Source organism: Vombatus ursinus, unplaced genomic scaffold (assembly GCF_900497805.2).
Source record: "Vombatus ursinus unplaced genomic scaffold, bare-nosed wombat genome assembly UNPS02006779.1, whole genome shotgun sequence".
NCBI lineage: Eukaryota > Metazoa > Chordata > Mammalia > Diprotodontia > Vombatidae > Vombatus > Vombatus ursinus.
Window position 1 is genome coordinate 811,635 of NW_020946557.1, and position 14,508 is coordinate 826,142.

The 14,508-nt window shown below is 38.3% G+C and overlaps 1 protein-coding gene and 1 pseudogene across 3 annotated transcripts in view; both read right to left on the reverse strand.

The window, feature by feature from the left end:
* The window catches only part of FYN (FYN proto-oncogene, Src family tyrosine kinase), a 180,625-nt gene extending 166,377 nt beyond the window's left edge, over positions 1-14,248 (reverse strand). For all 3 annotated transcript variants that reach the window (XM_027848688.1, XM_027848686.1, XM_027848687.1), the window contains exon 1: positions 14,179-14,248. The gene's annotated coding sequence lies outside the window, so the exon portion shown is untranslated. The remainder of the gene's footprint in view (positions 1-14,178) is intronic.
* On the reverse strand, positions 1,651-2,016 carry LOC114033228 (annotated as a pseudogene).
* Positions 14,249-14,508: the final 260 nt, after the last annotated feature.

Below are 14,508 nucleotides of genomic sequence, written 5' to 3' on the forward strand. Positions count from 1 at the left end.
TGTTAACCAGACAACAACCGACTCAATAATAACAGGTACATGTTCTATAAGTAGCTAAAGGATGTAATTCATCTGAGCCAGGTGACTTAAATTTTTCAAGGGTTAAAAAGTGCTCACTTATTATTTCCTTACTTATTTTAGAGGCCAACTCCCTAGCAGCCATCTTTGTTCTGTCCTTTTCCAAAGGTCATTCTCTTTTGTAGAGGAAACAGAGCAAACTAGGAAATTAAATAGCTTTCCCTTCCCTCTGTTAGTGTCCACAAGGAGCAACGATCCTCTCCCTAATTTGCTCTTCCTCTTTCTTTCACCATAGTTAATAAAACCATTCCTGTCCTCGCTAGCTTCAATGCACTCTGAACTTTAGCCCTCTACTACTATTCTTAACAAGACTATACCACACTTTTACATCCATCATTTTTCCCTGTCACCTTCTGAACATAGCCCCCCCCCCCCCCCTTAGCTTACTTTCCCTGTGGAATTTCTTTCCTAAGGATCTGGCTCAGCCTTTGTCTGAATCTCACGATATCAGCTCTTTAAAATTCAAGAGTGCATGTCTGCATATGCCCAGTTTTCCTTTCCTTTAGCATAAACTCCAGGAGGGAGTAACTATTTCCTGGAAAAGTTCCCATCATTTCTACCCTAACATACAATGACTCCCTATTGGTGACAATCTGGAGGGGCTTTAGAGATCAGACGTTTTAAAAATACATTCGCAAGTATAAATTCATTTGCTATAGGCACTACCACTGAAAGGGATGAGTTAAGTATGAGAAGCATTATAGGACTTAACATGTCCACTAACATTGGTTTTATAATTTCAGAAGTAAATAGGCAGCTAGGTGAGTCAGTGGATAGAACAGGCGTGGGGAATCTGTGGCCTTAAGGTGACATGTGGCCTTCGAGGTCCTTAAGTGCAGCCTTTTAAGTGAATACAAAATATAAAAAGGATTTGTTCTCTAAAATTTGGATTCAGTCAAAAGGACACACTTAGGGACCTAGAAGGCCACATGTAGCCTTAAGGCTGCAGGTTCCTTACTCCTGGAATAGAGCTTTGGACTCAGAGTCAGGAAAATCTCAGTTCAAATACAGTCACAAACACTTACCTCTGTTTGCCTCAATTTCCCTATCTGTAAATGGGGATAATGATAGTACCTACTCCCCAGAGCCATTGTGAGATTTAAATGCCATGTTTGTAAAGAGCTTTGCAAACATTAAAGTGCTATATAAATGTTAGCTATTATTATTGTTGTTTAAAGGGATTCAAAGTTTTTTTTAATATAGAAAAGCATACAATTCTCAAATGTATGAAAATTACAATCTACCTGAAAATACTTCACTCATTTTAATTTTTAGTTTATGAAAACAAAATTTTCTGTAGTACCTCTGAGTCAAACTTTGAAAATGTAGGATTGTCTTTTTTTTTAACAGCTTATTAATACAGTATTTATTTGTCTTCCCTCTGTCAAATCCTGACCCATGGCTTTCACCAGGGCTGCCTGGTAAGATGGAGGGGAAGGTATTCACAGGCTGGAAGAGACATGGAAGGACCAGGATGACAAGGAGGAGGAACGTTCAGAAACATTGGGAGATAGAAATGGCTCCATCACTTGGCGAAGAGGATGAGGAAGGCCACCATCAGGCAAAAGAGGCTCAGACAGGGCAAAGCCCAGGATGGGAAAAGAGCTGCTGCTTTAGGGAGAGGTTCCTGGCAAAACCAATGATGAGACTTCCAAACACAGTCCCAATCCCAGATCCGGAGCCGGCCACCCCCACAATGGCAGCGCCAGCCCCCCAAAATTTGGCTGTTGTGTCAATGTCCCTTGAGATGGCGCTAGTTTGGAATCCACATCTGAGGACAAGTGAGGTCAAGGGACCCGATGCTGCCAAAATGCTGAGGTTCTCATCTGTTCGAACCTCTGGCCGTTTTAGCATCACTGTAGATAACGGTCCACTCAGCACCTGAGAGCTGCTCCTCACAAGGGCAGGGGTAGAGATAATCTTGATGCAGGAGTACATTCTCAGGGGGTGAGGGGCAAAGCTGAAGAGGTGCCAGCAGAGCAGAAGAGACAGAGAGGGAGAGGGGCAGGGTTGTCTTTTAAAAGGAAATCTATCTTCCATGATAAAGATAAAACAAAACGTTCCTGGTCAAGACTTTACAAAAACATCCTGGTTGCTTTTATTGCCTGCATAAATAGAGGGGTACCATACTTTGTAAGTAGATTTGTTTTTAAAGCTTACATACAATTTTATCAAACCTTGTTCAAAATTTACTGTACTAGGGCACCTTACAATTATAAAATTTTTATTATTTTAGGGGTAGAAGCAGCCTTTAAGGTAATCCATTACAACCCATTTCTACAACATCCCAGGCAAGTGGTCATTCAGTCTTTGCTTCTCCAATGAACTCAACTCTCACTGGCAAGCTAATTCCATTTTCAAAAAGAAAGTTCTTCTTTCTATTGGTCCAAAATGTACCTGGAAAGCTGTGTGGATGGTGGACTGGAGAGGGGGAGAGACATTAGGCAGGGAGACCAAGTAGAAAGCCATTAGCAACAATACAAGTAAGATGTGATGAGGATTTCAATCAGGCTGGTTATGGTGTGAATGGAAAGAAAGAAGGGGAAGGATGCCAGAGATATGGAGGCAGAGAGGTTGCGATTTGGTGACTGACTGGATGTGTGGAGTGAGTGAAAGTAAAGAGTCAAGGATGACTCCAAGGTTGTGCCTGGAAGGATGGTGTTGCCTTTGACAGAAATGGGGAAGTATGGAAAAGGGGGGAAAGAAAATGAGTTTCTATTCCAGACATGATGAGTTTGAAATGCCTACGGGAGGGGCAGCTAGGTGGCGCAATGAATAGAGCACCAGCCCTGGAGTCAGGAGTACCTGAGTTCAAATCTAGCCTCAGACACTTAACAGTTACTAGCTGTGTGACCCTGGGCAAGTCACTTAACCCCAATTGCTTCATCTAAATAAATAAATAAAAAAACAAACAAATAAATAAATAAATGCTGGTTTAAAAAAAATGCCTATGGGAAATCTAATTGGAAAGGTGAAATAGGCAGTAGATGATAAGGGACTGGCACTGAGGACAGAGGCAAGGATTGGGTGGATGGATAGAGAGATATGGGAGCCATCAACAGTAAGCTTACTAGGGTCATTTCTAGAATTCACCTTTTTCCCCTTTCTAAAAATTGGACCAACCAGTTTGGAAGTTTGAGTGTCTTTGTTTTGCTTCCATCCCCAAAATGGATAAAGTGACAGAAAGGAACTGGGGTTGAATATCTCATAAGACATGACAGCCAAGCCAGTTTTAGGCTAGATGTTAATGCTAGAATTTAAAATTAAAATAATTTAAAAAACTGCATTCTATAAAGTTTTACTAAGTGCTTAATAAATGTTTGTTGACTTATTTTTTAAAAAAAGAAAATCAGGATAACATTTGCCCATTTCTAGCCTTCATGTATCTAATTTTCCCCACAATTCCTCAAAAACTACTTAGAGTAAATAATTCAGCAAAGATATTTGAAAGGTTGGGAGTGGTAGGTTTTTTCTTTTCTTTTTTTTTTTTAAAAGCAGCTAAATGCTCTCTCAACTAACTTCACTAATTTGGGGTTTCAATTTTTGCTTTACTTTTTCCAGTCAGATCATTTTCCATTTACAGAGAAAACAGAAAGAAAATAGGAATTGAATAATTTGGTGCTCTCTCTTTCATATGTTAACACCCATCCTTTCTAGTCCACAGACTTATTCCTTCCTTGTTCTTATCTGAAAGAAACCTTGTAGTGAATGTTTTTGTAAAATGAGAAATCTTTGGTAATGCAAATAATCTCCTGCTCTGGCCAAATTTATCTATTTTGTACATTTGGATTAATGGATCAGGTCTCCTTAAAATGGGATACATTCATAGTGAAGACACAGCCTCCTATTCAGTACAGATTTGCTGAATGAATGAATGGATTCTCAGAAATGTATATAAACCTGAATGAACTGGTAGAACATGGACATATGGCTAACTTGTTAAGGCGATATCACTAACATTTCAAAACTGGAAGACTGGGAAGAAAATTTAAAACCATTTTAAAATGAGAAATTTATGTAACTATTTAAAATTATTAAACACAGGCTCAAGTATCAAGGGGCAAATGAGGCAATGGCAAATTTATGCAACCGAGCTGTGTTGAATTGGCAAATTTCTGTCATTCAATGGGAATAAAAGCCTGCAAATTTCTCAGTAGTCTAAACTATAGGCTTTAATAAATCTTGGGCCATGCTGGCCACTTTTTGTCCATTCTCTAATCTACTGCCCAAATTTAGAATAGTCACTTTCTTTATGTTTCTTATTTTGTTCATCATGTGATCTTTATGAAGAGTGACAAGTTAAAATAATGGAAAATTATATGTTAGAACTTAAATTTTATCTCTACTCCTTATCTTAAGCTATTAAAACATGTATGCAAAGTTATTGATCATAATTCTGTATTATAATTTAATTTAAATTTGTCCAAGTTGGGCATTATCACCATTTACTGAACATTCAACAATGTGTTTAGCATGGTAAGATTCATTCAGTAGCTAGGCATAGTCATGCTTGCCCAGCTATTGGAATGGCTGAGGCTGGCAAATCTCTTGAGTTAAGGAGTTCTGAGCTACAGTAGGCTAAGCCCATCTGGTGTCCGAACCTACTGAACTAAATTTGGCATTAATGTGGTGAGCCCCTGGGACTGGAGGAGACACTAAGAAGCCTAAGGAAGGGTGAACTCGCCTAAGGTCAGAAAAGGCACAAGTCAAAATTCTCATAGTGATTAGAGCAGGTCTTGGCCTATGAGTAAGCGCCTGTACCCTAGCCTGGACGACATAGGGAAACTCAATCTTTAAACCTCCTTTTCTCCCCTCCCCCCACTAAAAAAGATTTACTCAGAAAAGTGAGTTGATTTCTATTTCACTGAAAATGTGGAAATGCAATCCAAAAACCTTTGGTTTTTTACATATATTTAATTTAGTTTTAATTTAATGAAGACAGCCTTGTACAGTGGGTAGATTGCTGGACTTAAGAATCAAGAAGACCAGAGTTCAAATCCTACCAAATATAATTATTAGCTATGTGATCGTGCACTACTTAGGTCCTAGTTTCTATTTCCATAAAATTGGCCCCTTTAGGGCATACCTCATAGGGTTGTTGTGAAGCTCAAATGAAATAATGCACACAAACTATTTTATAAATGTTAAAGTGCTATATAAAATCAGTCATTACTATGTATTTAATTATATATATTCTCAGAAGAAAAAAAAGCACAGTGGCTCTCCCAGAAAATTTAGCTCACCCACATGGCAACAAATGTATTGGGCCCCATTCCAAAAGGTTACTCTCCCTTAATATGTATATAATTTGTGCCCATGAAAGTTGTTACAGATGAAAATTATGCCACAGGCAAGAATAGGCAATTGCTTAGTTTTAGACTGTTCGTGCAGGTGGCCAATGCACAGATTTTTGTCTGCAGCAAAAGAAGATGCCCTTAGTGCAGCATCAAAAAGTCTGGGTTAGGATCCAGACAAATCAATCTGATAATGAAAAATATACCTTATCTCCATGTGGGATTGATTAAAAAGTGACTGAAAGGGATCAGATGCCTTCAGGGAGCAAAATTCACAATCCAGAAGAAACAGTGAGTGAAGCGTGCACTTGAACCCTCCCCACCTTCCTCTGGGCAAAACACATTCTTGTTTTAAAAAGGCAGTTAAGATCTAGTAGAAATAGCTGAGAAGGGAACTGAATTAGGAGAGGAATTCTAGTAGTGGTTATGCTTAACCTTCTCAAGCTTCAGTGTTTCTTCTCCACATAAGCTAATTCATTAAGACCTGTGATTTTATTTTATGCTTTTTTTTTTTGATGAGGCAATCAGGGTTAAGTGATTTGCCCAGGGTCACACAGCTAGAGTGTTATATGGCTGAGGCCACATTTGAACTCAGATCCTCCTGATTCCAAGGCTGGAGCTCTATCCACTGCGCCATCTAGCTGCCCCAAGACCTGTGATTTTAACAGTGTGGGTGGCCCCGATGTGGCACCTTCCTCCACCAATGCAGATTGAACTCGTTCTATAATTTCACATAGAGTTCAGCTAAGTGGCACCGTGGATAAAGCACCAGCCATGGAGTCAGGATGACCTGAGTTCAAATGCAACCTCAGATACTTACTAGCTGTGTGACTCTGGGCAAGTCACTTAACCCCGATTGCCTCCAAAAACACAAACAACTTTACATAGGTATCATAGATTTCATGTTGGAAGAGATGTTGGAGAACTGTCAGACTCTGCAAAATCAAATGACTTGCCTATGGTTACATAGCTAGTGTCAGAGTGCACTAGAGACAATCAACTGATAAACATTTATTAAACACCTAGTGTGTGTCATGCATTGTGCTAAGCAAGCACTGGAGAAAGCTAAAAGGATTGTTAAATTTTGAATATGGGCCTTTACACCTTGGAAATGGACAAAGGCTACAAACTAGGGCTTGATTTATTGTATTGTTGATTGCTTAGACTACAGAAAGTGATGGAGAAAATGTCAGTACTGCAGATAAGCTTAAATGTGTACCATGAATGCTTTTTTCCCAACTTGGAAAGCTAATTGTTAAACAAACCTAGACATTCCTGACTCCAGGCTCTGTATTCTATCCACACCTCTCCTCCTCATAAAATGCATTCAGTAATATCAGTCCTGCCTACCTCCCAGGGCTGTTGTGTTGAAAGGACTTGGAAGACCTGCAGACAGGCCTTCATTTTCCACAAGTTATTTTCTTAGGAACTTACTTATCAGTGTTTTTTCACTGGTGCTTGAACTAGACCCTGTCTAAGCCTAGGGTCATAAATTTAGGGCTGGAAGGGCCCTCAGAGGGCTATTGAGTCCAACCTCCTCATTTTACAGATGAAGAAACTGAGGCTGAGAGTGACTTACACGACTTACCTATCACCACAGTTTTTAAGGGCCTGAATCAGAATTTGAACTCAGGTTTTCCTGACTGTAAGCTCAGTACTCTAACCACTGGGCTACCCAGAAGTCTCTTTTGGGCTGCCTTTTCCTGGAGCTTAGAAAACAGAGCCTATTACTTGATGCCTATCTTTCTACAAACATAGCATACTAAAAATGTTTGCCAGAAGACCTGATCTTATTCATTCTGGATACCTTCTTGGGTATTCATTTTCCTTAAGATGAGCAGATCGATTTAATCTAGGGTCTAAATATCTCCTGCCTTGGTCATCTGAAATGAAATCTTTCCCCTTACTCTTTTCTCTCCTCCTGATTTTCTTAATGCATTTCCGTAACATTCGTGCCAGAGGAAAGAGAGAGATTATCAGAAAAAGAAAAATGAAGGGGAGATGAGTTGAAGTAATATCATAGCAGAGTATTTGGTAAAGGATATTTATGTCCACAGATATATACACCACATCCTTTACTAGGGAGATAATACTGGCCTAGATGCTGGGTTTGTAAATCCCAAAATATCCTTCACAAAAGGAATAGTTACCTTCCCAAAATAAAGCCCATAATTAAGTAAATTGTTCTTGGTGGTGGATTGCCCTATATCACAACCTAACATGTGCTGTCTTCAAAGGTTCGGCTTCAGCAAACACAGCCACGTTAGACTACAAAGGCCTGACTGCTGTCTCTCTGTAAGTCAGATTGCAATATCCCTCACAAACTGATAAAAACAAACATCGCCAAGTACCAAAACACCTAGCCCATACTTCATCTGTAATGAGATCTCCCTCTTCCCGATGCACATATTCATAACACCAGAAACACCGTGTTTGATTCATGTAAGGGCTAGCCCTAACTGAAATACCATTTAGTTTAGGGAGTCAGCTAATGACAAACATATTTAAAGAAGTCAGCAGTTGAATTTTTAAAATGTGAGTCTAACACTTGGGTTAATAATGGGAACATGTGGGCTCTATGAGTCATCACTTTTCAATCTCAGTTGACAGCTATGTATTTAGTCGCCCCATAGGACTTAGTTGGTTTAGGTCTGGATTTGGAGTCTCACTGTGTTCAAATCCTGCCACTGACAGTTACTAGGTATGTGAGCCTGAGCAAGTCACTTTACCTCTATGGGCCTCAGTATACTATTCATGCCCCATATTTATTTAGCTATCCTCCAATAGGTGGTCACCTACTTTGTTTCCACAAAAAGTGCTGCTGTAACCTTATCTATAAAAACGAAGGGGTCAAATTAGATAATCACTAAGTTGCCCTTTCATGTCAGGTTAGGAGGTAAGGGGATGGATTGAACAATCTCTTTCATTCACAGGGGTCTCCAAAGAACAAACTATTTTCTAATTATATATTAACATAGATTAATCTAATTATATATGTATTTTCTAATTGCAATTAACATAATTATACATTAACATATGTAATGTATATCTTTAAAATGACCGTTTTTTTGAACTCCCAAAATATATTACAACTACTTTAATTATGCAACCCCTAAATATACCTACACTTCATCAAAACCAGATAAAAAACTCTAGGATTTTCTATGAAATCACAAGGCTTAAGAGCTGCAAACTTCCTATGACTCAATAAATTATGTGACTTTGAATATGAATCTTAGAAGATTTGTGGTGATGATTCAGAAAGGATAAGCTAAAGAGTGGTATAAAAATACTGATGGCTCTGTGAATGCTGATTATCTCCACAGCTTTAACGGAGCTGTTCTTAACAAATCCTTCCTAATCCAATTAGAGAAGAAGAACAAGGAGAAGGAGGAGGATGAGGAGGAAGAAAAAAAAGAAAAGAAAGACAAGGAGAATAGGGGGAAAGAGAAGAGAAGAAAGGAAGAGAAAAGAGGAGAAAGCAGTAGAAAGAAGGAAGAAGAGAAAGAGAAGGAAAAGGAGGAGAGGAAGAAAGGGAGAAAGAGAAAAAGGAGAAAGAGAAAGAGAAAAGAGGAGAAAGAGGAGAAAGAGGAGAAAGGAGAAAGAGCAGTAGAAAGGAGGAGAAAGAAGAGAAAGAGAAAGAGGACAAGAAAAAGGAGGAGGAAGGGGAGGAGGAAGAGGAAGAGAAAAGGAGAAAGAGAAGAAAGAGGAGAAAGAGTAGAAAACAGAAAGAGCAATAGAAAAGAGGAGAAAGAAAAGGAGAAAGAGGACAAGAAAGAGGAGGAAGAAGAGAAGAAAAACAAAAGTAGTATGCATAGTTATTAAAACCACTGACTAATATAGTAGGCAGAACATAGAATGTAATTTTTGTGTGGTCAGGCCACGATTTCATTATAGTAGGCAACTCCTAGTTTCCTAGTGAGGAAAACTACCTCTAGCAATGCAGATCAAAATCGCCTGGGACAATGAGAAGTTCTGTGGCTTGCCTACAGCTCATACAGTATGCTTGAACCTTAGTCTTCCTGACTCTGAGGCCAACTCTCCACTCACTATGCCAGCCTGCCTCTCACAGAAAGCAAGAGTCTCATAGCATTCTGCACTGCTCAGGCCATCTCTGAATTTCAGAGCTGATTTAAGGGCACTGCATTTTAGGAGAATACTAACATAACTAATTTCCAAGAAAAGAGAGACCAGGGTAGTTCAGGGGCTGGAAACAATGGCATATGAGGAACAGATGAAAGGGCTGGGAGTGTTTAACCCAGAGAAGAGAAGTCTGGAAGTAAATGACAGCTCTTAAATATCTGAAGAAAACTTCTACAGACTGAGTGTTTAGATATCTGGATTCTATTCTAGATTCTATTACTAACTATATAACCCTAGACAAATGATTTAATTTCTCTTGATTTTGATTTCCTCATTTATAAACTGAAAATGTTGAACCAGATGATCTTTAATGTCCCTTCCAGATCTAAAAAACTGTATGATATTACGTGGAAAAATTATGTTGATGTTGCCAGATTAAAGACCTCTACAGGGAAGTAGACTTTGGCTTAATATAAGGAAGAACGGATGTACCATAGTCATCTTAAACTTAACATGTCTAAAACTGAACTAATTTCTGATTCTGCATTGAATCTGTTGTGATAGTTGTGTTGCTTGAAATATATTAAGAAAATCCAGCACCATAAAGAAATATAATTGGACAAAAGAAAAGACTATTTTCATAGACTTTTCAGATAATTGTGGATATTCTTCTTTGATACTATACCAAAATTCAACTGGTTTCTTAAAGGTCAGTTGCAATGTGGAATCTGAAACCATATCAATGAACTTTTGTACTCTGTTATGTTAAAATCCATTGGCTGGATCATTTGCTGACGCATGATTTTATAAAATAATGCATTGGTCATCTAGAAAACATTGGTTCACTGACTTATGCAGATCTTCCAAATGTCATAAAAAAATCACATACATTAATATCACCACTGATTTCATCATAAAAGTCTTTAAGTCATGGGAAGTAGTCAAGCTTACAGTGGTGGATATAAGCTTTCCAAAATTCTAATTTTTGCAAGAAATGTCAAAAGTTTTTCATTGGCAACAAATGTCAGTTCTTTACCATGAAGTTATAGGCTCACTGTTCATTTTAGAAAGAATGGCTGCCAAATACTCAAGTCTGAATAATCATAGTTTATATGTTGTTTCTTCAAGTAAAAATGGTGTTTCATGGGGAAAAAATGGTTAGTTCAGGTTATAACTCAATTGTGTAAGTGGTTTTCCTTGAGATAACCATGGCACTTAAGTAAGCAGAAGTGTTTAATGTATACTTCTCATCTTATCACATAGAATATTAAAAAGAAGTATACTCAAGAGTTGAGATTTAATAAATTAATTTTTATTGCTTTATCAAGGACATTACTGATATCCTTGGATCAAGGAAACTGGCTTTTTCTTTTCTTTTCTTTTTACTGCAAGTTTGTGTTTGTGACAGTGGAGAATATGATAGCATACAGTATGGTTTGATGCCACCACCCTGATTCCTACTAAGGTGCCAGCAGTTTTCTCCACTATTGCTTTTTCACCAACAGCGAAAATGCCAACATCGTTGTTTCAGCTGAACTATGAAATTCAAAAAGTTATTCAACACTTTTGAACATTTCAGCATCACTCAGGTTTGCTGCCAAGCAGAGGCAGAAAAGAAGGTCTTTGATGATTAGTTGGTACTGATAACAGATGAATACAACACAATGAAAATATCAGTCTAGGCATTTCTGTAGACTTATCCATTTGTTATGCAAAAGTTCAATTCTTCATATGATATACTAACTCAGTCTTCATGTTTACAGATAAATCTTTAATTCACAGGTCATATAGCCTTTGAGAAACTCCACTGTATACGCATGAAAGAATGAGAATAAAAAGGGGAAGTAATATCTTAGTACTATTATGGAAATAGTTTTGTAGGATTCTCTTCCTGAAAGAATCTTGGGGACGCCTGGGGTCCACAGACCACACTTTGAGAAGCACTGCTCTACACCAGTGCTTCTTAAACTTCGGGTCATGAAAAATTTGGCAGCAGAAAAAGGTTTCTGAATGTGCAACAACCAAAAATTAATTAAAAATCAAACGCATGATGAATTCGGGGTGTTTCTGTCAGCATTTGCCCGTGTTGTAGCACATAAGTTCACTGCAACCTTGGTTCTGAACACACAGTATGCACACTTTGCACTGCATATGCCGTCACAGCACATAACGCCAACGAATGCTGCTGAAACGCAAAAAGGGGTTGCAAGTAGAAAGAGTTCAAGAAGCCCTGCTCTAGACAAGTTCATACAAGTCTTCAGAGTTATAGAGCTTTCTAAATAGAACTGTCCAATAATGGAATAGGGTTACCTTATAGAGTAGGGTGCTCCCTGTAACTAGAAGTATTCAACCAGATGGAGAATAACCATCTCTCGGGGTGATATGGAAGGAATTTCTATACTGTGTGGAGGTTGAAATCAATGATTTCTAAGGTCTCTTCCTTTTTTAAGATTCTATGAAATGACAATCGAAACTGAATGCATAGACGCTCCATGAAAGGCTCCCACAGAAGACATCTCAGAAGGTACCTCCCCCTGCTTCTTTGCTGAGGTGGGGGACTATGGATATGGAACACTGAATTATTATGTAATACTTTTTTGATATGTTGGTTAGTTTTGCCAACTTATTTTTTTCTTCTTTTAAAAAATTCTTTATTACAAGGCATGGCTCTGAGAGGGAGAAAGGAGGGATGTATTGGAAAATGTTGGTTATATAAAAACAAAAGCTATCAATAAAAAGTTTAACAAAATTCAATGAAATAAGAGTAACAGGCTTTGGAATAAAGCTATTAACTCCAAGCACATAGTTTGAACCACTAACACATCTCTCCTTCAATTCCCTACACACATATCAAAGTTCTGGTACTAAGTGGTTTTCAAACTCCCCTGTAGTGCATGCCTAAGAAATTTCAGCAAATTATCTAGCTTTCAGAGAAGGTACCACATATGTGAAAAAGGCTGGAAATGAAAGTATCACCTCCAAGAAAATAATGCCTTGGTCATGTAAATCTATCCTACTCATTTCCTGTACTTCTCTCTCTTTCTTTGGTTTCTACATTTTTCCCCACACAGGAAGTCTCTGTAAGGTAGTATGAAGCTGAGAATTCAACCTACTTCCTCCCTTCCTCCCTTTAAAACACACTTATCTTATTTGTTTTGAAATGAAATTCTATTAATTTCTAAATTTAAACAAAACTCAAACCAAGGTGATTTCACTCAGTGGCAGTGTAAATGGAAGGAAGAAGCAGTGAGTTATATATACTTACTCTGAGATACCAACCACAAGAACTAGATCAATTCCTTGGCAAATAAGATTAGCAATGTAAGACCCGCTGGTTAGTTGGAGAGTATAGCAAGGAATAAATGTTATTATCATCTTTGGATGAAGCAGTATGGACTAATGGACAAAGTGCTGGTCTTGGGGATCAGGAAGACCAAGGTTTAAAACTCACCTCAGACATTTACAAGCTAGGTGTTTTTTGTACCTCAGTTTCCTGACATGTAAAATGGGGGGGGTGAATTCAATGGCTTAAAAAGTCTCTTCTAGCTTTAAATCTATGATTCCATGATCTTAATTGCACTGGGGACCTACTGATACATCACCCTGGATAGAATCAATCCTTTTTTGACTATCTCTATCCTCCCACAAAGCTCATGCTCCTATGGGGGCTTAGCTTCTATAATCTGTCCAACCTGTTGGATGGAGCTTCCTGTTAGCACTGTCTTCTATAATGTCATACACAGGTCATTGGACCATAAATTTAGAGCCAGAAGGGACCTCCCTCCAAAGGCCATCTTGTCTACCCCCTCATTTTACAGATGAGAAAACATCAATTTTTTCCCTTGTTTTTTGAGGTAGGCCTTGCCTAGTTTTAGGATCATAAATTTAGAGCTAGAAGGGACCTCTCAGAGGGCCACTGGGTACAACCTCCTCATTTTACAGATTAAGAAACTGAGGCTGAAAGTGTCCAGGGAGGATAAGGGAATAAGCATGAGAGTAAGGATTTAAACCCAGGTCTCCAGACTTTAGAACCAGAGCTCTTTCTACCAATATGTCATGCTGTAAGCTCTTTGGGGGCAGGGATTGTCTCACTTTTGTTTTTGTGTTCCCTGCCTGTCACAGAGTAGGCCCTCAATAAATGTCTGTTCACTGATTCAAAAGGAAGGCACTTTGTCCCAGTGGTCTTTTAATACTGGTCTTTTAAATGGCTACCAACCATTCAGGTTCCCTCTAATTCTCCATGCACCAAATTCAATTAGCCTTCTTCCTCTGCCTAAGCAGATGAATTTGAAATAATATTTAGACACACTGAATCTCAAGATTTCTCTGCTCTGTATTCTACCCCTTTCTCTCTCTCTGTCTCTGTCGCTCTCATTCTTATTCTCTCAGCAAAGAGGCTCATTACCTTGATCATACAGTAATAGCAGAGAAAACACAAGAAACTAAGTAAATTAATCTGTCAACAATATTCTTTGCTTTTGACCCAGAAGGCTATCCTCATTATACCTAGGAAACAACATATTCCTTAGAAACAGCAATGGCAACAAAAACTGCAGTCACTAACAGGAAACACAGAAGCAGAGCTACATTTCATCATCATAAAATTTTGCCTTCTCTCAGCTTAACACAGATTTTAAAGCGGCAAAGAACAAGGAAGCAACCATCTTTTATGGGCCCCCATCATCTAACAAAAGTTATTAGGAATAAATGCAGCAACACTTACCAGAATTTCTCCCAGCTATCACAAATTTTATATACACCACATTTCTTCTACCACAGCTGTAGGACTGGTCCTGAAAAACAATATCACATAGAGAGTGAGAAAAGCATCATTAAGCTGCAATAATCTGACTCATATTGCTTTACCCGAAGAACCTATAACAATCTCCTTCCCCAGAAACCTTATCAAACCTATACAATTTCTATTAAGAATGCCTTTCACTGATATTTTAGACCCATATGCTAACTGATTAATGATCATTAGGCAGTAGTCATGGTGGAGGAGGAAATGAAAATTTATGGACCTGAGAAATTTGTATAATAAAGCTGGAAA